Genomic DNA, 25,550 nt, shown 5'->3' on the forward strand with positions numbered 1-25,550 from the left:
AGTTGTGGGTTTACAGAACAATCATGCATAAAATTCAGCATTGCTGGTTCATGTTTTTTTAATCCATTGTGCTAATTTCTGTCTTTTGACTGGGGAGTTACCACATTTATATTTAAAGTAGCTACTGATAATGCAGGACTTATTTCTACCATTTTACCCCTTGTAGATGTTATACCTTTTTTGCCCCTCAATACTTCCATTAGTCCCTTCTTCTGTATTTAGTTAATCTTTTGTTATGAGTCCTTTAGCATACCTTCTTATTTTCTTCTGTGTACATTTTTCAGATATTTTGTTTGTGGTTATCATGGGGTTTGAATTTAATTGTCTAAATCTATAACAATTTTATTTGATTTCATACCGACTTAACTTCAACAGCCTCACACACTGTATTCCTTTAGTCCCCCATCCCCCCTAGCTTTATGTTTTTCTTTTCATAAGTTATATATTTATACATTTTATGTCCAAAACCATAGATTTATCATTACTTGCTATGCATTCCCATTTTATACCATGTAAGAAGAAAAAAATGTGATTACAAACCAAATATACAATACTACTGGCATTTATGTTTATCCATGTAAACCAGGGATCCATTTATTCATGCCCTTTTGTGATCCTATCTAGCGTCCTCTCCTTTCAACCTGAAAAACTCTCTTCAGTATTTCTTGTAGGGCCGGTCTAGTAGTAACAAACTCCCCGAGCTTTTGCTTATCTGAGAATGTCTTTATCTCTTCCTCATTTTTTAATAAGAGTCTTGCTGGGTATAAAATTCTTGTCTGGCAGTTATTTTCCTTTAGCACTTTAAGTATTTCAACTCACTGCCTTCTTGCCTCCATTGTTTCTGATGAGAAATTGACACTTAATGAGGTTGTCTTGCATATGATACATTGCCTTTCTCTTGCAATTTTCAGGATTCTCTTTTAATCTTTGGTATTTAACAATTTGGTTAAAATGTATCTCATTGTGGACCTCTGAGTTTAAATTATTTGGAGTTCGTTGAGACTCATGGCTGTATAAATCTGTTTGTCAATACATTTTGGAAATTCTGTTAATATTTCTTCAGATTTTCTTTCCACCCTTTCTTTCTTCTCCTTCTGGGACTCCAACAATTTGTACACTGATATGAGTGATGGTGTTCTAAAAGTCTCTCATGCTCTGTTCACTTCATTCTTTTTTCTTTCTGCCTCTCAGCCTGAATAATTTCATTTCTCTTATCTTCAACTCTACTGATCTTTCTTCTGCCAGCTCCAATCTTCTGTGTGGCCCTTCTATGGAATTTTAAAATTTCAGTTACTATGTTCTTCCAATTCTCTTTGGGTTCTTTTAATTAACTGTATTACTTTATTGATATTCTTGTTTTCATATTTTTTTTTAATTTTGTTTTATTCTTTGTCCATGTTTTCATTTAGCTCTTCAAGTATATTTAAGAGCATTTTTTTTTTAAGTCTTTGCCTGGGATGTACAAAATCAGTTCTTCCTCATTGATAGTTTCTGGTGTTTTATCTTGTCCCTTTGGATTGGCCATCCTTTCCTAATTCTTTGCATACCTTGGAATATTTTGTTGCACATTGGACTTTTAACATTTTAATGTGCTATATCTGGAATTTAGAATCTGAAGTGTCTGTTTCTTAAACTTTTATCCAGCTAGAGTTATTTCTGATATTTCCTTGAATGCCATCATTTCCTAATTCTTTGCATACCTTGGAATATTTTGTTGCACATTGGACTTTTAACATTTTAATGTGCCATATCTGGAATTTAGAATCTGAAGTGTCTGTTTCTTAAACTTTTATCCAGCTAGAGTTATTTCTGATATTTCCTTGAATGCCAGTTAATAACAACAATAAAAAACAACAAAAATTAGAAAATACTTTACCAAGTCTTTGCAGATTTGACTGTGTGAAAGCTCTCCTTCAGAGCTTAGCTATCCTAACAATGGGCCTAAATGTCAGCCCTATGTGAAAGTGTAGGGTCCTCCTAGTCTTGTCTGGCATGTGTATTGTCCTGGATATGTGTGTAGCCTTAGGAATTCACCCATTTACAAAGATTTCAATATTCCTCTTTCTCCTAGGAAATAACCTTTCCTCCTGGTTCTGGATGCTATATTGAATATCTTAAGGCCTGTACTCCTTTGTCTCAGGCAGCTGTGATTTTCACTGTTTTCTTACTCCATATTAGTTGCCAATGGGCTGCTTCTTCATGCTGGGCATGCTCTGAGATGTTGAGTCTGTAATGAGAGTCCTGGTTCAGACTTTCAGGCTGCCACCAGACTGGTACAGCCATACATGAGACTTAGTGTGTGCATTCATATGCTTCCTCTGGAACTGGGACCAGGAACTCACACTGGGAGTACAAGCCAGCTCCATCCCAAGCCAGGTGAGGTGGAAGGTTTCTTGATTCAGTGCTTGCCCAGTTACTATAAACCTTAAACTGTTTAATGTAGTTCTGAGAAATGTGATTTTTTTCCTGTTTTCCTTGGATATTTAAAGATACTGTGGGTAGAACTCTGGAGCATCTCACTTAGCCATCTTGGTGACAACATTATCCTCTCCCTTTGACTTTGAACTTGACTATATGATTTGCCTTGGTCAAGGGAATGTTAGTAGATGTCATGCAAGCAAATAATTGAAATGTGCTTGCATAGTTGGGCTTCTTTTTATTTGCTTCTGCCATCTCTGTGAGTGCATGCCCTGGGTAACCCACTGGGCCAAAGATAATGGAAGACATAGACTTGTAATATAGAGCAGAATTGGAATTTCCCCATAATGCTGAGCCAAGCCCAGCCAACTCTGGGCCAGATCAGCTAAAGCCTAACTAACCTGCAGATATGTGAGTGAGAAATAATTATCATTGTTGTCTACCACTGAGATTTTGTGTTGCTTCTTATGTAGCAAAAACTGACACATTTAATATTTTTAATTAAGTATTTGAGCATACAATGCATTTACTTGTATTGTTCAACATGGTCAAATAATTCTTCCAACTATATGAGTTTTATATAAATTTTTTTGGTGAAAGATTATAATTTCTTTTGATGTACTTTTTACAATGTGTCTAGACATTATTGTCTTTATTTTATGGCATTTCATTTCTGCATACCAAAAATATTGCTCCAAAACAAAGGTATCCAACCCATGCATGATCAATTTTGGTTCCTTGCACCAGTGAACTCATATATGCAAAATATGAATCAGTTTTATGGGTTCAGACAGAGGGTAGGCCTTATTTAATTCCTCAGTTACTTAAAGATCTCTGGTACTGTTAGTTCATGACATAGTTATGAGGCACAAGAACTGGAATAGCCCAGAGTAATTTAAACTATATATTAAATATTGGTTTGACTAGAAAAGTCATTCACTCCCCCACATGGTTGATGTAACTTTGCAGAGGAAAGAAAAAGCATCTAGAGTAATTTTGCAGAGAAAAATATGTCCCCTAATACAGACAGCCATATTTTTGAAATGTAGACAGGCATTTTGAGTAGTTATCTATTGGATTTCCTTCTTCATATGGGTAATTTATGCTGTCTTCGAAGTTTATTAGCTAGCACTTAAATTTTTAATAAGGTAATTATTTTACTTTAGAAACAAAAGATTTTCAGATAAACCCACAGAATTTCACATAAAACACTCAAAGAAAAGGAACAGATATGTGAGAGCCATTTGTGATACTGAAAAGTGGACAGAAATTAGATGAACTGCTTTTGGATTTTCACACTACAATTTAGACGAATAATAGAATCCAAGTCCAGTGACTCACAAGTTTTTATAAGGAGACATGCTTCTGGGAATTTTTCTGAAGGAATAATTAAGAACCTTAAATCTTTACCAGTAAATCATGACTTCTCAGTTACTTTTAGGTAAGAGGAATCTTGTCAGAAAGCTGATCCTGGTCGTTTTTACTTCTTGGTCTAGTTGAAGGGGTGAATGAGAATTGGTTAGAGAACTAGCATAGTTACAAATTTCAGATTCCTAAACTAACAATAATAGCTGTCATTTACTGACTATTTCTGATGACCCAGAAAGTGTGCTGGGCCTTTTGTTCTTTACTTTGATAAAATTTATATTTTATGAATATAAAAATATATTTATTTTTAAAATATAATCTTTATCCTCAAAAGAGCTAAGTAGAGGTTGATAGTGGTCTTTTTCAGAGAATGAAATTGAGGCACAGAGAGGTAAAAAAACTGACTTACAGTCTTGGCTGATAAGTAAGGGAGCCTAGATTGAACTCACATCTATCTGGTCCTTTGTGCTCTTAGCTTTACATCATGCCTCCTCTAGAAGTTAGTGGAAAACGTGAATTGAGTGGCTGCTATATGTGGAGAATTATATAATATTGTAAAATTTTCATTGAAAATATCTATATTTTTAGGGCTTTGTCCACATTTGAGAAAAGTTACTGGATACATGGTTTCCACCTTTGAATTATGATGAACATATCTCACTTACAACTAGTAGTATAGAAATGTGCCAGTAGGTTTTGCCCGAGTGAAAAAGACTTGAGTTAAATGACTCTTCTGCAACTTCAAAAGGAGGTAAAGATCCAGAAGTACGTTTGCTAAGAGATTTGTTGACTTTTCCTGTTGACTGTAGCAGAACTGCTGATTCCAAACTCTGCTTCCACCATCTCCTCCAATTTTGTTCAGGTATGAGGCAGAGAAAATGATCTTAGATAAAATGGGTCCAGGTCCATGAGATGTGGTTCTGACCAGGGACATCTGCTGGAAGCTCTTGGGAAAGATTTATTCCTAGATGAGAGAAAGCGGCCTCTCCTCACGTTTTCTACTTTTGAATGATGTGGAAACATAATGTTTAGAACTCCTGCAGCCACCTAGAGACCATGAAGGTCAAGAGAATTATAGAGATGCAGCTTAAAATCATCTGATCATCAATACTAGGAAAGTGGTCATTTACTGTGCTGGTTTGAAATGATGTATATACCCTAGAAAAGCCATGTTTTAATCCTAATCCCATTTTGTAAAAGCATCTGTTTCTTCTAATCCCTGTTCAGTATTGTATGTTTGAAACTGCTGTTAGATCATCTCCCTGGAGATGTGATTTAATCAAGAGTGGTTGTTAATTAAGATGAATTAGCTGGAGGTGTGTCTCCATTCATTTGGGTGGGTCTTGATTAGTTTATGAAGTCCTATAAAAGAGGAAACATTTTGGAGAATGAGAGATTCAGAGAGAGCAGAATGACATAGCCACAAGAAACAGAGAGTCCATCAGCCATCGACCTTTGGAAACGAAGAAGGAAAACAACTCCTGGGGAGCTTCATGAAGGGAAGCTGGGAGAGAAAGCTTGCAGATGACACTGTGTTCACCACATGCCTTTCCAGATGAGAGAGAAACCCTGGACTTCATTGGTCTTCTTGAACCAAGGTATCTTTCCCTGGATGCCTTAGATTGGACATTTCTATAGACTTGCTTTAGTTGGGACATTTTCTCGGCCTTAGAACTGTAAACTAGCAACTTATTTAATTCCCCTTTTTTAAAAGCCATTCCATTTCTGGTATATTGTATTCCAGCAGCTAGCAAACTAGAACATTTTCTTTCCCATCTTAGTAGTTAGTAAGAGCTGTAATTTAGCTCATTCTATTTACTAGATATTCATGAAAAAGTACTAGCTTCTTTTCATTCAAATATCAAGGGTGATGCTCTATGTAAGTATACCATATGGCTTAAGTTTACTATGAATTTTACAGAATTATCCAACCAAATATGTATTTATTGATAAGCCAGGCCATCAGACACTTATCTTTGTTGTCTTTTCAGTAACCATATACAGTTTTAAGAAATAATTAGTAATGACAAATCACTTCAGTATGAATTTTCCCTCAGGAGATGGAAGTCCGATTTTATCACAGAATCTAGACCTTTAGTTGAGTCATACATTCAGGTATGTTTAGAATTGCTAACTACATTTTCAAATAGTCTTGGTACTGAAAGGAGCAAACTTCAAAATTCTCTCTTGACTAACCTCTCAGGCCTGATTGGGACCTTATGCCTTTTTAGCAATCTTTGCTTCTCCTTTTTAGGTAAAGCTCAGGCAAAAGTCAAAACTTATTCAATAAGGTTAAGTAGAAGTAAATCGAACTCAACTAATGTAAGGTGAGCCAGGCTAACAGAATGGAGAGAGAAAGAGTTTGTATCTTAGGTTACATTCCCTAAAAGAAAAGCCTGAGACAGTGATTTGAGTACACCTGAATTAATAAGGCAGTGTTCTTAGGGAAAAATCTGTAAGGAATAAGAGAACTAGGATAGGGAAGGGGGGAAGAGCTGATCAGTTATTTGCTGATTCACTGAAGATCCTGGAGCATAAATTGTTCCACCTGGAGTTGTCCTGCCTTGAGGCAGGAAGACAAGATTTTGTACCGCATATAAGTTAATCATTGGCCATTCCTAGGGGTGAGGTGGAGGGGTAATGAGGGTGGTATAATTTTCCAGGCATCTTCAGCTGAGACAGCTTTTGTCAGCCATGGGCAAGGTTCTGGAGAAGGTCACAGGTGTAAATTGTTACCCATCACATTTTCAGCAGCTGGAAGATGGGCACGTCACCTGGTAAAGGAGATCTGGAAGAGTCTAACAAATCTATTATGGATAGTTTACTTTTGGATATGAACCTGAGCTTCTAGGAAAGAGGTAAGTTCAAACCTCCATCCCTAATTTATTAAGTGCCATGTATATGCAAAGCACTATGCTGGACAAAGAACTATAATGTGAATGATCTGCACTGCCTTTTGTATAAAAAAATAAGTGCACGTACAAGCCATCTATCTCTTCCTGATTTTGGTCTCCAATATCAGGCTTGGTAAGCTGTGAATTCCTATAAAGATAGTTACCCTTCATGCTACACTCTTTCTGTGAAGATAGTCAAATAAACTTGAAAATGTATTTTCCCAAAATAGACATAAATTCTCTTTGAGTTTATTTCTACTGTGTGTAACCCACTGTTAATATAAATAATTGAATCGATCATTGAAAGACAGACTTTTTCTATTCATGCGGGAAGAACAAAATTATACGCAAGAGCTAAAGGGAAGTTGAAATTACGCACAAAATTCCTGAAACCTTCAACTGATTGTTCCTTTGCTATTAAAATTTTAAAAACTGTAATAATTAATTCTATATTTCTACTGGCTGACATTTATAGGTTTGGGGTATTAGATAGAAAACATAAGTTATGTTTTCAGGTTTTATCTTTATACGATATATTAGTATGCTTCGTTAACCTCCTTGTAAAAAAAAACATTTATTATATTATTTATCAGGATACAAAGAATGTGTTTTAAAGAAACATAATAAATGTCCAGTTTGGCAAACAAGGTAAAAATATAAAATCACTTAACAGGTATGACTCTTTAAAATCCAACAGGAATTTGTAAATTAAAGAGAAGAATGTTTAAAATTTTTCTTGCATAGGAATATTTATTTGAAATGGATTACTAATTTCTTAAGTATTGCTTGGCACTTACTGCTTTCAGGAAGACTACTTTGTATAGGGGTTAGAGGATTATTCTGACTGCCTGAGAGGGTTCAGACTTAATCATCTCCATCTTTCCTAAGAAAATGAATCCCTCCTATTTCTATATGAACCCTTCCCTTAAGATTTCCATTAGTGCATATGTAACTTGGTCAGTAACTGTTGATCATCTATCTGTGTCAGGCTCTGTGCTAGGTATCACAGAGACAGCAGTGAAATAACAGGCATGGTTTTCATCCTCACGGAGTTTGCAGGCTGTCCCAGAAAACAGGCATTTACTTATTTCCAGAAATCAATTAGATGATTATAATTGTGCAAGGGCTATAGAGAAGATCATGATATGGAAATACAAGGTTCTATTAATCTTAAGTATAAAATGGGGCAAGGTCTGGTAGGGAGTGGGGAGGAAAGGAAGAATGGATGAGAGATGATTTGCCCTCTCTACACCTCTTTCAGGTTACTCCTAGTCACCTTATGTTGAATCCATAATCTTCTATTTGAAGAATAATGATTTGATTCTGTCTGGGAATGTGATTCTATACATGACATTTAAAAAATAGAAGTACAAGAAAATTGTGGAACCACAGATCTGGAAGACTCGATTATCCATTAAGTTTGGAAACTGAAAGACTGGTTAATTAGACGAGAATATACTCCATTTAATCAGAGACCTAGTTTTAACACATTCAGGTACTATTTTTTTTTTTAAATTATTTATTTAATTAGAGATGTTGCTAGCTTATGAAAAATCATGTAAAAAATACAACATTCCTGTATTCCTGAAAACATGACTTATGTTTTCTATCTAATACCCCAAACCTACAAATGTCAGCCAGTAGAAATATAGGATTAATTATTACAGTTTTTAAAATTTTAATGGCAAAGGAACAAGCAATTGAAGGTTTCAGGAATTTTGTGCTTAATTTCAACTTCCCTTTAGCTCTTGTGTATAATATCCAAGTTTGTTGTTTTGTTGCAGTAAAAAACAAGCAAAATAACATTCCTACAATAAAACAGAATGTTCATGGCTATTTTCACATCAATTTTTAAAAAGATGCCTATGCTTTCAACCAGATTAAGATTTTCGTATACTGTTTTGGAATTTTATTGAGAAGCAAGATCAGAAATACCGGATTCTTAAAAATGAGCAAATTTTGAAAATTAATAATTTCTAAATAAGGATGAAATTTGAGTTTCAAATTACAGCATTAAATTTGGAAACTGAAAGACTGGTTAATTAGATGAGAATATACTCCATTTAATCAGAGACCTAGTGTTTAACACATTCAGGTACTATTTTTTAAAAATTATTTATTTAATTAGAGAAGTTGCTAGTTGATGAAAAATCATGTGAAAAATACAACATTCCTGTATTCCCCCTGCTGTTGACGCTTTGCATTAGTGTGGTACTTTTGTAACAATTTATGAAAGAATATTAAAATAATACTATTAACTATAGTCCATAGTTTATATTTAGTGTATTTTTTCCCTGTATCACCTTAATGCAAACACCTTTACTAGTGTCGTGCCTTTGTTATTAATTCATGAAAGAACATTCTTTTACTTGTACATTAACTATAGTTCATCGTCTATAATAGAGTGTTATACAGTCCTGTTTTATCTTTTAATTTTTTTTCTAATAACACATATGACCTAAAGTTTCCCCCCTTTTAATTCAGTGCTGTTAATTATACTCACAATAATGTGCTACCATTATCACCATCCATTTCCAAACCTTTACTATTAATGTAAATAGAAATTATGCACAAATTTAAGGATCAGCTCCCCATTCTCCAATCGTAATATATCCTCTGGTAACCTATATTTTACATTCTAACTCTATGAGTAGGCTTATTATAACTAGTATATATAAGTAAGATCATGCAATATTTGTCCTTTTCAGTCTTATTTCATTTGGCTTAATGTCCTCATGGTTCATCTATGTTGTCACATACATCAGAGCTTCATTCCTTTTTATGGTTGAATAATATTCCATTGTATGTATATATCACATTTTGTTTATCCATTCATCAGTTGACAGACACTTGGATTGCTTCCATCTTTTGGCAATTGTGAATAATACTGCTATGAACATCTGTGTGCAATTATCTGTTCAAGTCCCTGTTTTCAATGCTTCTGGGGATATTCTTAGTAGTGGGATTTCTGGGCCATATGGTAATTCTATAGCTTCCTGAGGAACTGCCAAACTCTTCCATAGCAGCTGTATCATTTTAACATTTCCACCAGCAAAGTTCGATGTTCTTATTTCTCCACATCCTCTCCAACACTTGTCATTTCCTGTTTTGTTGTTTTCTTAAATGATAGTGACCATTATAGTGGGTGTGAAATGATATTTCACTGTGGATTTGATTTGCATTTTCCTAATGACTAGTAATGTTGAGCATCTTTTCATGCACTTTTTAGCCATTTGTAAATCCTCTTTGGAGAAATATATATTCAAGTCTTTTACCCATTTTTAAATTGGGTTATGTGTCTTTTATTGTTGAGTGTAGGATTTCTTTATATCTTCTGGAAATTAAACCCTGAGTGGATATGCATCTTCCAAATATTTTCTTCCATTGAGTAGATGGTCTTTTCATTTTCTTGACAAAATCGTTTGATGAACAAAAGTTTTTAATTTTGAGGAAGTCCCATTTATGTATTTTTTCCCTGTTTGTGCTTTGGGTGTAAAGTCTAAGAAACCATTGCCTAACACAACACAAGATCTTGAAGATGCTTCCTTACATTTTCTTCTAGGGTTTTTACAGTCCTGGTTCTTATATTTATGCCTTTGATTCATTTTGAGTTAATTTTTATATAAGGTGTGACATATACGGGTCCTCTTTCATTCTTTTGCATATGGATATATAGTTCTCCCAGCACCATTTGTTAAAGAGACTGTTCTTTCCCAATTGAGTGGACTTGGCAACCTTGTCAAAAATCAGTTGGCCATAGGTGTGATAGTCTATTTCTGAACTCTCAGTTAGATTCCATTTGTCAATATATCTATCTTTATGCAAGTACCATGCTGTTTTGACCACTGTAGCACTGTAATATGCTTTAAAGTCAGGAAGAGTGAGTCCTCCAACTTTGTTCTTTTTCAAGATATTCTTTGTCTCTTATAACAGCTTTTGACTTAAAGATTATTTTGTCTGATATTTGTGTAGCCACCATAGCTCTTTTTTGGTTACTATCTGCATGAGACATCTTTTCTCATCCTTTTACTTTCAACCTGGGTGTATTGAATTGAAAGTGTTGTGTACCCCAGAAAAAAGGCATTTCCTTTAATCCTGATTCAATTTAACCTTTGATTAAATTGTTTCCATGGAGACAGCCCACTCACCTGTAGGTGTGGCCTTTGATTAGATTACTTCCATGGAGATGTGATATGCCCAATTGTAGGTATGTTCTTTTGATTAGATGGAGATGTGACTGCACCCATTCAAGATGGGTCTTGATTAGTTTTCTGGAGTCCTTTAAAAGGGGAGACATTTTGGAGAAATGACAGTTGCTCAGAGCCGAAAGAGACACAGACGTTTGGAGATGCTTGGAGTGCCAACAGAGCAGACACCTAGACACAGATGTTGGAGATGCAGGGCCTAGGAGATGTTGCCACATGTCTTCCCATGAGATGCGAAGCAAGCCAGAACCCAGAGTTGTCTCCTGGAGGAGCTAAGTGAAGGCCCAGAGATGCTTAGAGAGGAAACCCCTGGCATCAGAAGCTGGAAGCAACAGAATCAAGAACAAGGACAAGCAGATATCAACCACATGCTTTCCCATGTGACAGACATCAGCCTTTCTTAAGTCAAGATATCTATCTCAGGATGTCTTAGTTTGAACATTTTTGTGATCTTAGAACTGTAAACGTGCACCTCAAATCCGCTTTATAAAAGCTGTTCCATTGTTACTATGGAAAGCTCCAGAAAAGAGCTCATAGGAGGTGTTTACTTTGGGATGTCCGTTAGGTCTAGCTCATCTTTCATATTATTCACGTTCTCCGTTTCCTTGTTGATCCTCCATCTAGATGTTCTGCCTATTGGATAGATAGAGTTTCAGGAGATGAGAGTGAGGGATGAGGAATAGTGAAAATGGAAGGAGTGGGTGTTAATCTGGTAGCTACTATTAACCTGATCATAGTTGTGGGCAACTGGGCCTTGATTATACTGTGGACCCTTTGAGAAATTGGCAATAATGTGCCTTAGAATTATGTACTCAAGGGTCAGAAAAGAAGAGTGATTATCTCTGACTGCTGTCCTCTGGTGGTTAAGGGTTTCTCTTTGGACTGTTAATTTCCTCATACTTCCAGACTCCTTTCATGCATCAGACAGGACAAGTTCCAGCAAGTGTTCCCCATGGCAGCATTAGAAGACCCTGGGACAGAGAGAGAGAGAGAGGTACACACAGTGCAGCCAAGGCAAGAAACTGTCACTAGTGATCACAGCAGTGACTGGAGTAAAAGGGAGGCTAAGGGGTTGTGAGATAGGGTTCAGAAAGTGCCTCACAGTCAATCCCTTTCTCTCTTCATATTTGCTTCTTCCTCCATCAAGCCCACTTCATAGAAAATCTTCAGTATAGTAGCTGGCTTCAATGTCTTGAATGACTTAGAGGAAAGTTAGTGGAGCAAGACACTGCTCCCCCTGTTGCAGATGTCCTGAGGATATACTTGGTGTTTATTATCCCCCACTTCCACTACCTGTTCTGGCTTCCCCCAACCCCAGCCAGAACTTCAGCAGGCCTAAGCTGCCTGTCAGGTATAGTGATCCAGACTTTCATTCCCGAAGGTCTGGGTCTTCAATGCTTTACCCTTCTCGGACCATGGTTTCAGGTATCGCTGACTATGGAAATACCAAGAAGGTCCCAGTGGTTTTCCTGGGTATCAAGCCTACTCCTTTTAGTTTCCGTTCTGTACTTCAATCCTAGCTCCACATGTTATTTAGGATACATCTAACTGTGTCCCGGTAGAGAGAGACCCAATCTTGCACAGTGTCTTCCTAGACCTAGTGCCTTGACTGTAATAGATGATTTCATTGTTCTATTTGGCTGGCTGCTTCCAGGTGGATACTGTGAACATGTACCCATTATAGAACCTTCTTCATTGTAAATAATTGCTTTGGAACTTATACCACTAAGTCAGGAGTTCCATAAGATTTTGTTTTATCTTGGCCATGGTGGTGGGAAACTCCTGAAAAAGATACATGTGTGCAGCTGGTTACTGCAGCAATGGTTGGTATTGAAGGTGGGCCAAGAGGGTGTGAGGTAGGGCATAGGAAGTACTGAATATATAATATGTACTGGTTTGTAACTTGCATGCCTTCTTAATTAAATTTGTTTGTGGGTTATTTTATTGGGTTTATTTAGTTAGCTTGATCTTTATTTATTCTCATTTTATGTTTTATTATTCATTAATTTCTGATTTTTTGGCTTGTGATTTTTATAGGTTTAATGTTTTTAATTGTTTCAATTAAAACAATTGTTTTAATTTTCTTAATATAATGTGTTTTTAATTTCTTAATATAATGCTTAGATTTTCTTTTTATTAGAATTATAATTATTGAAAGCTATAAATTTTCTTCATAGACTGTAACGATGTTGATCATTTATAAAAGAGATATTCTGCAATTTGGGCTTTCATTTCTTCTTTGAACTAAGAGTTGCTTAACAGAGCATTTTAAAAAATCCTTTAGTTTGAAATAATATCAAAGGTTCAAATAATTTACCGGAAAAGTCAGAGAGCCATCCTATACCCTGTACCCAGTTTTCCTTGTAAGAATTTTCCAAATTTGCTTTATCATTCTCTCTTGCCTATTTCTCTTTTTCTATCTCTCTACCTTTAACACACACAACCACATATTCACACATATATACACATGTATTTCTTTTTCTAAACCAACAAAGTGAGTTGTAGACTAGAAAGTATATTTCTCCTAAAAATTTCAGCGTGCAGTTTCTAAAAGAACCACTGTACAACTTTCTTAACAATAGTACAGACATCTAAATGAAGAAATTAACAATGATTCAATTCTAATCAATGTATATTTTTCTAATAGTCCAAATAATGCCCTTTTTGGCAAAACTTTTCTTCTATTCTGGGATCCAATCCCAATCCAGAATCATATGAATTTAGTCATCATGTCTCTTTAGTTTATTCAATCTAGAATAATTCTGAAAACTTTCCATGTCTTTTGTGACCTTGACATTTTTGAAGAGTACACATCAGGTTTTTTTTGGTTCAGTGCCACTCAATTAAGGAGTCTGATATTTCCTCAGGATTACATTCTGTTTATGCATTTTTGGGGGGCAGGAATAACACACAAGTGCTTTGTTCTGCTCGATGTGTTATGTCAGGAGGTAATGTCAATGTGTCCCATTATTGGTGATGTTAAATTGAATTACTGGCTGAAGGTGGTGACTGTCAATTTTTTCCATTGTTAAGTAACCACTTTTTCCCTTTGTAATTAATAACTATTTTGTTTGAGACACTGTGATATTGTATAAATATCCTGTTTCTCAACAGATTTTCTCCTGTTAGTTTTAGCATTCTTATTGATGCTTGCTTGAATCAGTTATTACTACAATGATTGCAAAATAGTGATTTTAAATTTCATTTATATTAGTTAGTATTCTATAAGGAAGAAATTTCCCTTCTCATGTATGTATGTATGTATGTGTGTATGTATGTACTTTTATCAGCATGGACATATGGATTATTATTTATTCAATGGTTTATAATCAATTGCTTAGGTTATATATTTTGATGTTCAGATTGATGCAGTTTTAGCCAGCGGGAGCCTTTAAATTGTCTTGTGTCTTTTTACAAGAATCTGTAATTTTTTTTTAGCAATTCTGTTTTCTGGCATAGTATTTGGCAGATGGATCCAAAAACCTGAACAGATTCAGGTTCAATTTCTTTGGCAAGACTCTAGTTGGCATTTGGAAAGATCACGGAAGACACATTGTATCTGATTGTTTCTATTTTTGTGATGTGAAAGACTTATATCTCTAAATTCACTGACATTGTAAAATGGTGATTGCTTTGGTTTGCTAAAGCTGCTGGAATGCAATATACCAGAAATGGAATGGTTTTTCTTTGTAGGAAGATTTTCCTTTGTAGGAAGACTCTTTACTTGTGATTCGTTTGTTGAAATCTTCTATTTCTTCTCAAGTCAGTGTAGCTCATTTGTGTGTTTCTAGGAATTTGTCTATTTCATCTAAGCTGCCTAGTTTGTTGGCATATAGTTCTTCGTAGTATCATCTTATATTGTGTTTTATTTCTTCAGGGTCTGTGGCAATGACCCCTCTCTCATTTTTTATTTTGTTTATTTACATCCTCTCTCTTTTTCTTTGTCAGCTGACCTAGGGGTCCATCAATTTTATCGATTTTCTCAAAGAACCAACTTTTGGGTTATTGATTCTTTCTATTGTTCTTTTGTTCTCCCATTTATTTAACTCTGCTTTAATCTTTGTTATTCCTCTTCTTCTATTTGCTTTGGGGTTATTTTACTGTCCTTTCGCAAGTTCCTCAAGGTGAGCAGTTAAATCCTCAATTTTTGCTTTTTCCTGTTTTTTTTTTTTAATATAGGTATTTAGGGTGATAAATTTCCCTCCCAGTACAGCCTTTGCTGCATCCCATAACTTCTAATATGTTGTATTCTCATTTTCATTCATCTCCAGATAGCTACTGATTTCTCTAGCAATTTTTTCCTTGATCCACTTGTTTAAGAGTGGGTTATTTAATATCCATGTATTTGTTAAAGTTCTGGTCCTTTGGTGATTATTGATTTCCAGCTTCATTCTGTTATGATCAGAGAAAGTGCTTTGAGTAATTTCAGTGTTTCAAAGACCTGTTTTGTGCCTTTAAAACACACATGATCTGTCCTGGAGAATGCTCCATGAGCACTAGAGAAGAATGCATATTCTGGTGTTTTGGGAGTCTAATAATATACATATGTCTGTTAGGTCTAATTCATTAATCACGTTGTTTAAGTTCTCTATTTCCTTGTTGGTCCTCTGTTTGGTTGTTCTATCTATAGAGGAGAGTGGTGTACTGAAGTCTCCCACTATTATTGTTCAAACATCTATCACTCCCTTCAGTTTTGCCAATGTTTGCCTCATGTACTTTGGATCTCCTTGATTGCGAGCATAAACGTTTATGATTGCTATTTCTTCTGGGAAAAATTGTCCCTTAATTAATATATAGCATCCTTCTTTGTCTTTTATGCTGTCTTTACATTTAAAGTCTATTTTGTCTGATATTAGTATGGCTCCTCCTGCTTTCTTTTGGTTACACTTTGCATGGAACATCTTTTTCCATCCTTTCACTTTCAATCTATCTGTATCCTTGGGTCTAAGATGATTCTCTTATAAACAGAATATAGCTGGATCATATTTCTCAATCCATTCTGCCAATCTGTTTCTTTTAATTAGTAAGTTTAGTCTGTTAACATTCAAAGTTATTACTATAAAGACATTTCTTGAATCTACTATCTTATCCTTTGGTTTTTATTTGTCATATCTATATATCTGTTTCCTATTTCTCTTTTTATCCTTTAAGTTACACTTACTGGTTCTCTTCAATTCTGTGCCCTCCTCCAGACCTCCATTTCCTGACCTTTTCTTCAGCTGACAAAACTCCCTTTAATATTTCTTGTAGAGGCAGTCTCTTGTTGACAAGTTCTTTCAGGATTTGTTTGTCTGTGATGAGGATTTTAATCTCTTCCTCACCTTTTTCTTCAATTGGTTTCTTTATTATTAACTTTTTATTATATAATATAACATATATACTAAGCAAAGAAAGAACAAAAGCAATAGTTTTCAAAGCACTCTTTAACAGGTAGTTACAGGAGAAATCCCAGAGTTCATCATGGGCTATCATACCATCATCTCAAATTTTTCCTTCTAGCTGCTCCAGAATATTGGAGACTAGAAGAAATAAATATATTTTTTCTACATCACAGTTGACATTTTTGTGAAAAAATAACATATAAAAAAGCAATACATTTTGAAGCACAACACAGCAATTATTTGTAGAACAGATTTCAGAGTTTGGTATGGGTTACAATTCCACAATTTTAAGTTTTTACTACTAGCTGCTCCAAAACACTGGAGGCTAAAAGATATAACAACATAATGATTCAGCAATCTTACTCATTTGTTAAATCCTACCTTCTCTATTTAACTCCATCATCTCCTTTGATCTTTACCTCAATCTTTAAATTGTTTGGATTATGTCTTTTATAGCTTTTTCATGTTGGAAGGTGTGGCAGTTAGATTCGGTTGTCAACTTGGCCAGGTGAAGGCACCTAGTTTTGTTGCTGCGGACATGAGCCAATGGTGCGTGAACCTCATCTGTTGCTAATTACATCTGCAGTTGGCTGGGAGGCGTGCCTGCTGTAATGAATGACGTTTGACTTAATTGGCTGATGCTTTAATGAGAGAGTGTAACGTGGCACAGTCCAAGCAACTCAGCATAGCTCATCTCAGCACTTGCAGCTCAGTTCAGCCCAGGCGTTTGGAGATGCAGAAAGAAGTCATCCCGGGGAAAGTTGTTGGAACCCAGGGGCCTGGAGAGAAGGCTAGCAGAGACCATCCTGTACCTTCCCACATAAGAAAGAACCTCAGTGGAAAGTTAGCTGCCTTTCCTCTGAAAAACTAACAAAATAAATCCCCTTTTGTTAAAAGCCAATCCGTCTCTGGTGTGTTACATTCTGGCAGCTAGCAAACTAGAACAGAAGGGGCTGTCAGTAATATGGGTTGGGGAATGGAACTAGCTGGTATTCTGGAAAGGTTGGCCCCTTTGGGTTTTAGGACTTATCTGGCCTAGGAAGGTTGTAGGTTTCTGGAAAGTAATCATAGTGCACAGAACCTTTGTAGAATCTCAAATAAAGCCCTAGGTATTCTTCAGGGTTGGCAGGAATGGTTCTGGCTGGGGTTTGGCAAGCTATGATAGGTAGCAACATCTAGCTGAAGCTAGAATAAACATAGCCCCTCAACTCTGTTTGAATTCTCTTAGCAACTTATACATTGTTTATTACCCTTCTATTCCCCCTTTTGGTCAGGATGGCATTGTTGTTCTCACGGTGCCAGGGCCAGTTTGATCCTTGGCAGTCACATCTCACATTGCCAGGGAGAACTGCCCCCCTGGATGTCATGACCCACATAGAGGGGAGGGTAATGGTTTTACTTGCAGCTGGGCTTAGAGAGAGATTGAGGCTACATATGAGCAACAAAAGAGGTCCTCTGGAAGTAACTCTTAAGCATACCTACATAAGCTTCACAAGAGTAAGCCTCAAGATCAAGGTTTAGCCTATTGATTTGGGTGTTCCTAATGTTTGACACAGTATCAGGAGATTTCCTGATGGTAAAGCTTAATAGTTCCTTATTTTTTCTCACATCCCTTGCATTAGTTAGGGTTCTCTGGAGAAACAGAATCAACAGGGAACACTTGCAAATATAAAATTTATAAAAAGGTCTCACGTGACTGCAGGAATGCAGAGTCCAAAATCCACAGGGCGGGCTGTGAAGCCGATGACTCCAATGGATGGCCTGGATGAACTCCACAGGAGAGGCTCACCAGCCAAAGCAGGAATGGGACCTGTCTCCTCTGAGTCCTCCTTAAAAGGCTTCCCATGATTAGATTTAGCATCACTAATTGCAGAAGACACTCCCCTTTGGCTGATTACAAATGGAACCAGCTGTGGATGCAGCTGACGTGATCATGACCTAATCCTATGAAATGTCCTCATTGCAACATACAGGCCAGCGCTTGCCCAATCAGATAAACAGGTACCACAACTTGGCCAAGTTGACACGTGTCCCTAACCATGACAGTCCACTCCTTGTCAACTTGGAATCTATATATATATCACCTTAAACCATACTTAATTTCCAAATAAAAACAAATAAGCACACATTTTTTTCTTTTACCTGGCAATATTCAACTGTCCTGCATATAACTGGAAACACATTAAATCTCTCCAGAATAGGGTGCAAATCCTTGGGCAACATTCATTCTTAAACTTGATATCTTACAACTTAAATAGTATAACATGAACAAAACAGCATTACAGTCCTCATTTCTGTAACTGATCACGTGGTCGAAGTTCATATTTATCTCTACCTTCTTCCACCACCCATTCCATGTTCCCTTTACCCTCAGCAAGCACTTCAGCTGGCCATGGTTCTTTGCCTGGTGGGGTGACCCAAACCTTCATTCCTGAAGTTTCAGAGCCATTACTAGTCCTGCCTGGATTGGGTTGTTGCAGTTTTCCATTGATTTTAATCACAGGGCATGGTAGTACTAATAGATGCCCTAGGGGATCTCCTATATTCCAAGAAAACTCTTCTTTACCTCCATTATGTAGTTGCAGTCCTACTTCCTTCTGATAGTCAGGGTCAGTTACCCCAGACAATAATGTAATCCCCTTCTTGGCTTGTTGATCCAGAGGCAAAAGTAGCCCAAAGTGACCAGGTGGCAATCTTAACTTCCAGTTCAGTGGTATCACTGTTGTTTCTCCTGGAGGAAGCACACCCCGTTTTGGAACTAAAACCTGTAGACCAGCAGAACTCAGGGTAGCAGGGACAGGAAGCAAAAATTTTCCTAGTGGATCACTAGGGGTAATAGTGAGTGGTACCACACCCATTTCCACCCCTTGATTCCTGGACCCATGGATCCTGGCTATGGGAGAAACAGCACCATACAGTGGACGCTGATTCAGAGCATGCACAGCTTCTTGGAGAACATTACCCCAGCCTTTCAAGTTTTTGCCACCTAGTTGGCACCGTAATTGAGTTTTCAAAAGGCCATTCCACCGTTCTATCAATCCAGCTGCTTCTGGATGATGGGGAACATGGTAAGACCAGAGAATTCCATGAGCATGTGCCCATTCCCGCACTTCATTTGCTGTGAAGTGTGTTCCTTGATCTGAAGGAATGCTATGTGGAATACCATGATGATGTATAAGGCATTCTGTAAGCCCACAGATGGTAGTTTTGGCAGAAGCATTGCATGCAGGGAAAGCAAACCCATATCCAGAGTATGTGTCTATTCCTGTTAGAACAAATCACTGCCCCTTCCATGAAGGGAGTGGTCCAATGTAATCAACCTGCCACCATGTAGCTGGCTGGTCACCTTGGGGAATGGTGCCATATCGGGGGCTGAGTGTGGGTCTCTGCTGCTGGTGGATTGGGCACTCAGCAGTGGCTGTAGCCAAGTCAGCCTTGGTGAGTGGAAGTCCATGTTGCTGAGCCCATGCATAACCTCCATCCCTACCACCATGACCACTTTGTTCATGAGCCCATTGGGCAATAACAGGAGTTGATGGGGAAAGAGGCTGACTGGTATCCACAGAACGGGTCATCTTATCCACTTGATTATTAAAACCTTCCTATGCTGAAGTCAACGTCTGGTGTGCATTCACATGGGACACAAATATCTTCATGTTTTTAGCCCACTCAGAAAGGTCTATCCGCATATTTCTTCCCCAGACCTCTTTGTCACCAATTTTCCAATTATGGTCTTTCTAAGTCCCTGACCATCCAGCCAAACCATTAGCAACAGCCCATGAGTCAGTATACAAATGCACTTCTGGCCAGTTTTCCTTCCAAGCAAAATGAACAACCAGGTGCACTGCTCGAAGTTCTGCCCACTGGGAGGATTTCCCCTCACCACTGTCCTTCAAGGACACCCCAGAAAGGGGTTGCAATGCTGCAGCTGTCCACTTTTGGGTGGTACCTGCATATCGTGCTGAACCATCTGTAAACCAGGCCCAAGTTTTCTCTTCCTCAGTCAATTCACTGTAAGGAACTCCCCAAGGAGCCATAGCTCTGGTCTGGGAAAGAGAAGGTAATGTGGCAGGAGTGGAAATCATGGGCATTTTTGCCACTTCTTCATGTAACTTACTTGTGCCTTCAGGACCTCCTCTGGCTCTATCTCGTATATACCATTTCCATTTTACAATAGAGTGCTGCTGTGCACGCCCAACTTTATGGCTTGGTGGGTCAGGCAACACCCAACTCATGATAGGCAACTCAGGTCTCATGGTAACTTGGTGGCCCATGGTTAAGCCTTCAGTCTCTACTAAGGCCCAGTAGCAGGCCAAAAGCTGTTTCTCAAAAGGAGAGTAGTGATCTGCAGCAGATGGTAAGGCTTTGCTCCAACATCCTAAGGAGCATTGTGATTCTCCTATAGGGGCCTGCCAAAGGCTCCAGACAGCATCTCTATTTGCCACTGACACTTCCAGCACCATTGGATCTGCTGGATCATACGGCCCAAGTGGCAGAGCAGCTTGTACAGCAGCCTGGACCTGTCGCAGAGCCTCCTCTTGTTCAGGTCCCCACTCAAAATTAGCAGCTTTTCTGGTCACTCGATAAATGGGCCAGAGTAGCACACCCAAATGAGGAATATGCTGCCACCAAAATCCAAAAAGACCAACTAGGCGTTGTGCCTATTTTTTGGTTGTGGGAGGGACCAGATGCAGCAACTTATCCTTCACCTTAGAAGGGATATCTTGACATGCCCCACACCACTGGACACCTAGAAATTTTACTGAGGTGGAAGTCCCCTGTATTTTTGTTGGATTTATCTCCCATCCTCTGACACACAAATGCCTTATGAGTAAATCTAGAGTAGTTGCTAGTTCTTGCTCCCTAGGTCCAATCAACATGATATCATCAATATAATGGACCAGTGTGATGTCTTGTGGGAGGCAGAAACGATCAAGGTCTCTGCAAACAAGATTATGATATAGGGCTGGAGTGTTGATATATCCCTGAGGTAGGACAGTGAAAGTATATTGCTGACCTTGCCAGCTGAAAGCAACCTGTTTCTGGTGGTCCTTACTAATAGCTATTGAGAAAAAAGCATTTGCCAGATGAATAGCTGCATACCAGGTACCAGGGAATGTATTGATTTGCTCAAGCAATGATACTACATCTGGAACAGCAGCTGCAATTGAAGTTACCACCTGGTTGAGTTTACAATAATCCACTGTCATTCTCCAAGACCCATCTGTTTTCTGCACAGGCCAAATAGAAGAGTTGAACGGGGATGTGGTAGGAATCACCACCCCTGCATCTTTCAAGTCCTTAAGAGTGGCAGTAATCTCTGCAATCCCTCCAGGAATACGGTATTGCTTCTGATTTACTATTTTGCTTGGTAGGGGCAGTTCTAGTGGCTTCCACTGGGCCTTTCCCACCATAATAGCCCTCACTGCATGAGTTAGAGAACCAACGTGGGGGTTCTGCCAGTTGCTCAGTATGTCTATGCCAATTATACATTCTGGAACTGGGGAAATAACTACAGGATGGGTCTGGGGGCCCACTGGACCCACTGTGAGACGGACCTGAGCTAAAACTCCATTGATCACCTGGCCTCCATAAGCCCCCACTCTGACTGGTGGTCCAGAGTGATGTTTTAAGTCCCCTGGAATTAATGTCACTTTTGAACCAGTGTCTAATAATCCCCGAAATATCTGATCATTTCCTTTTCCCCAATGCACAGTTACCCTGGTAAAAGGCCATCAGTCTCCTTGAGGAAGACTTAGAGGAAGATTAACAGTATAAATTTGTGTCAGTGTAACAAGTTTCTCCCCCATAGGGACCTGGCCTCCCCTTCATTCAAGGGGCTCAGGGACTGTAAACTGTTTCAAGTCTGGAAATTGGTTAAGGGGCCGTGACTCTGTGTTTTTGTAATTCAGGTTAGACTTCTGTTCCCTTGACCTAGAACTCTTGTTTATACAGCTCCAACAAGAATTTAGTAGACTGCCCTTCTATTGTATTTCTAGGTACCCCATGATTTACTAGCCAATGCCACAAATCTCTGAGTGTCATATAATTTTGATGCCTCCTTTGAGTTTGTTGTCTATTATAATAGCTGCATCTACCCTGTCTTTGGTGATTACATGCTGCCACCTGGCTTCTGCCAACTCGAGATCCTGCCATCCCCATTGTGTTTAAGGATTCCAGCTCAGTGATAGCAGTTCCTATAGTAATATCTGACCTACAGAGAAGTGCAACCACAGAGCTCTTGAGGAATGATGGTGCTAGTCTCACAAATTTATTTCTCACTGTTCTAGTAAAAGGTGCATCCTCTGGACATTCCTGGGGTGTAAGAGCAGGCTTTTCATGATAAATCCACTCTAACATTCCATTCTCTCTAAGCCTCTGGATCCCTTCATCTACATTATACCAGGGCAGTTCTGGCATTTAAACCTCAGGTAATGTTGACCACCTTTTGATCCATGTTTCAACCAACCACCCAAACAAGCTGTTAACACCTTTTCTAACTGCTCAAGCTATAACGTTGAATGCAGAGTCTCTGCTTAGTGGGCCCATATCAATGAATTCAGCCTGATGCAACCTTATATTCCTCCCACCATTATCCCACACTCTTAAAATCCATTGCCACACATATTCCCCTGATTTCTGTCTATATAAATTGGAAAACTCACACAGTTCTTTTGGAGTATAACGTACCTCCTCATGTGTGATACTTTGTACCTCACCTTTAGGGGCCTGTTGGAACTTTAGTCTAGTTATAGGTGTGTTGCATTCTGGCAGCTAGAAAACTAGAACATCCCTCAAGGGACTTTGCCAATACTTTTTGTTTATCTGTTTAATATATTTTAGGATGTATCCAGGCACTCATTAAACTATACTGGATTAAAGGCCCTCATTCTTATTCTGGGTTCCCTGTATTTCAGTTGTTCAAATGAGCTATCCAGACAGTTTAAGTTAGATTTATGAGCTACAGGAAATTTAGGTTCCAGACAAAAATATACCTTTCTTTTTTTGGTCTCAAAAAGTATATATGGTTCTAAAATATAGAAAATGTCTTCCTTACCCCTGTGTTCTGAATTACCTTAATCCTGACCAGATCGACTTTGTTCTTATCTCTAAATACCAGGTTATAGATATAGAAAACATCCTCTCAAAATCAGAGAAATAATAATTACCACTCTGGACTAAATGTGTCTGCTTTAAGAGTTTACAATCTAGGCCCCTGTTTTCTTATAAGCATTTTCTAAAGGAGACCATACCAAAATTGTTCTTTTGTTTCTGGCTTATTTTGCTCTCACCAAATGTCCTACTGGTTCATTCATCTCATTGTCTGCCACATGACTTCATTCCTTTTTGTAGCAGCACAATATTCGATCACATGTATACATCATTATTTGCCAATCTACTTCTCAGTTGTTGTATCCTTCAGCTATCTTTCCTTCAGCTATCTTTATCGTCATCATAAAAGTGGAGTGATACAGTATCTATCCTTTTGTGCCTGGCTTATTTCACTCAAAATTATGTCCTCAAGGCCTCATTCATCTTGTCATTGCTTTAGGGCATTATTTTATCTTACTGCTGCATAATTCCATCATATGTAAATAGCACATTTTGTTAATTCACTTGTCTGTTGATGGGCATTTGGATTGTTTCTATTTTTTGGTGATTGTGAATAATGCTGCTATGAACATTGGTGTGCAAACATCTGTTTGTGCCACTCCTTTCAGCTCTTCTGGGTACATACCAAGTAATGCTATTGTTAGGTCATAGGACAACTCAGTATTTAGTTTCCTGAGGAACTGCCAAACTGTCTTCCATAGTGGCTGAACCATTATACATTCTCACCAGCAGTGCATAATGTCCCAATTTCTCCATATCCTCTCCAACGTTTATAGTTTCCTGTTTATTTAATAGCAGCCATTCTTATTTGCATTTCTCTTCTAACTAATGAAAATGAGCTTCTCCTCATGTATTTTTTAGCCATCTGTATTTGCTCTTCAGAAAAATACTATTCATATCTTTATAGGCTGAAGTCTTTTTAAGAATGGAAGGTGGCTGCACACCAGGAAGTGGAATGTCCTGGATCAAGATGTTGGAAGGGGGATGAGGTCTATATGGCAAAGGAATACTCTTGACTTTCACATGCTGAGCATTCTTGACAGCATCAAAATATTGACTAAGTTGAATTCTCTTTTGTTCATATTCTACTTCTAGCTTTCTCAATTCTTTGTAAATACCTGGATTCTCTTTTTCTTAGAGTCGTGGAATATGTTCAGATGTTTCATGCTACTTTTTATGTTTGTCTTTTAGCACCTTCTCATTTGACTGGGACTGTTGCATGGGGCTAAATCCCATTTCATCTAATTTCTCCATGTCCTGGATAATCTGATTGGGATCCTTCTTCAAAACTATCACTTGTACTATAATGCACTGTTTTTGTTCTTTAATTCTCTCTTCTGGGCCTCCTTTCAGGCCTTGTCTGTGGGGTTCATAAATTATCCACTCTCTCATTCCCATGTTTAAAATCTGTATTGTTTAGTTTTTCATTAAAAAAAAAGGCAACACTTCTGCTGGGTTCCAGGGACTGCTAGAAGTGGGATGTGGGCAATTCTTGGCCTCTTTTACTTCAGAAGGGTTTTCACCTTGAACCCTTGGTCAGCCAATCAGCCATTACCACCTTGAAAGCTTGTGTCCCTCTGCCATCCTTATGTCACTTCCTATGTCTTCAGGCAGATGGTCTCTTATCATTTCTCCTTCCATTACTATTTAAATTATTGTACTATCTAAATTGCCTGAGCCATCAAACATTGTACTCTCTTCCAGTTAACCCTTATTAGGTTTCAATTCTACTTATAACTCTGTGTAGTATTTATTACTATGATTTATGGTGATCTCTGGCCATTTAGGTTTTCGAAGCTTGTTCTCTAGTAGAGTCCGCAGGAAAGGGACATGGGAACAATATTTTTTGTTTTTCTACATTTATATCAGTTTTTCTATGCCCTTTATACTTGAAAGAAAGTTTTGGCTGAATAAAATCCTTGGCTCATGTTTTCTTTCCTAGAATATGTTAAGTATAGTACCTCATTTTCTTATGGTGTAAAACATTGTCAAAAGATAATTAATAAATTCACACTTCTTTCCTTTTATAAAGCACTCACTCTTTTTGTTTTGATGTCTAGAGGATATTTTTCTTTTACTTTTAAGTTCAGTAATTTTACCAGAATATGTCTTGGTGTTGGTATTTATGGTTCTCAATATGTAGTTTCAGGGAAATTTTTTCTTTCTTTTTT

The sequence above is a fragment of the Tamandua tetradactyla genome, chromosome 21 (genome assembly GCF_023851605.1).
Source record: "Tamandua tetradactyla isolate mTamTet1 chromosome 21, mTamTet1.pri, whole genome shotgun sequence".
Taxonomy (NCBI): domain Eukaryota; kingdom Metazoa; phylum Chordata; class Mammalia; order Pilosa; family Myrmecophagidae; genus Tamandua; species Tamandua tetradactyla.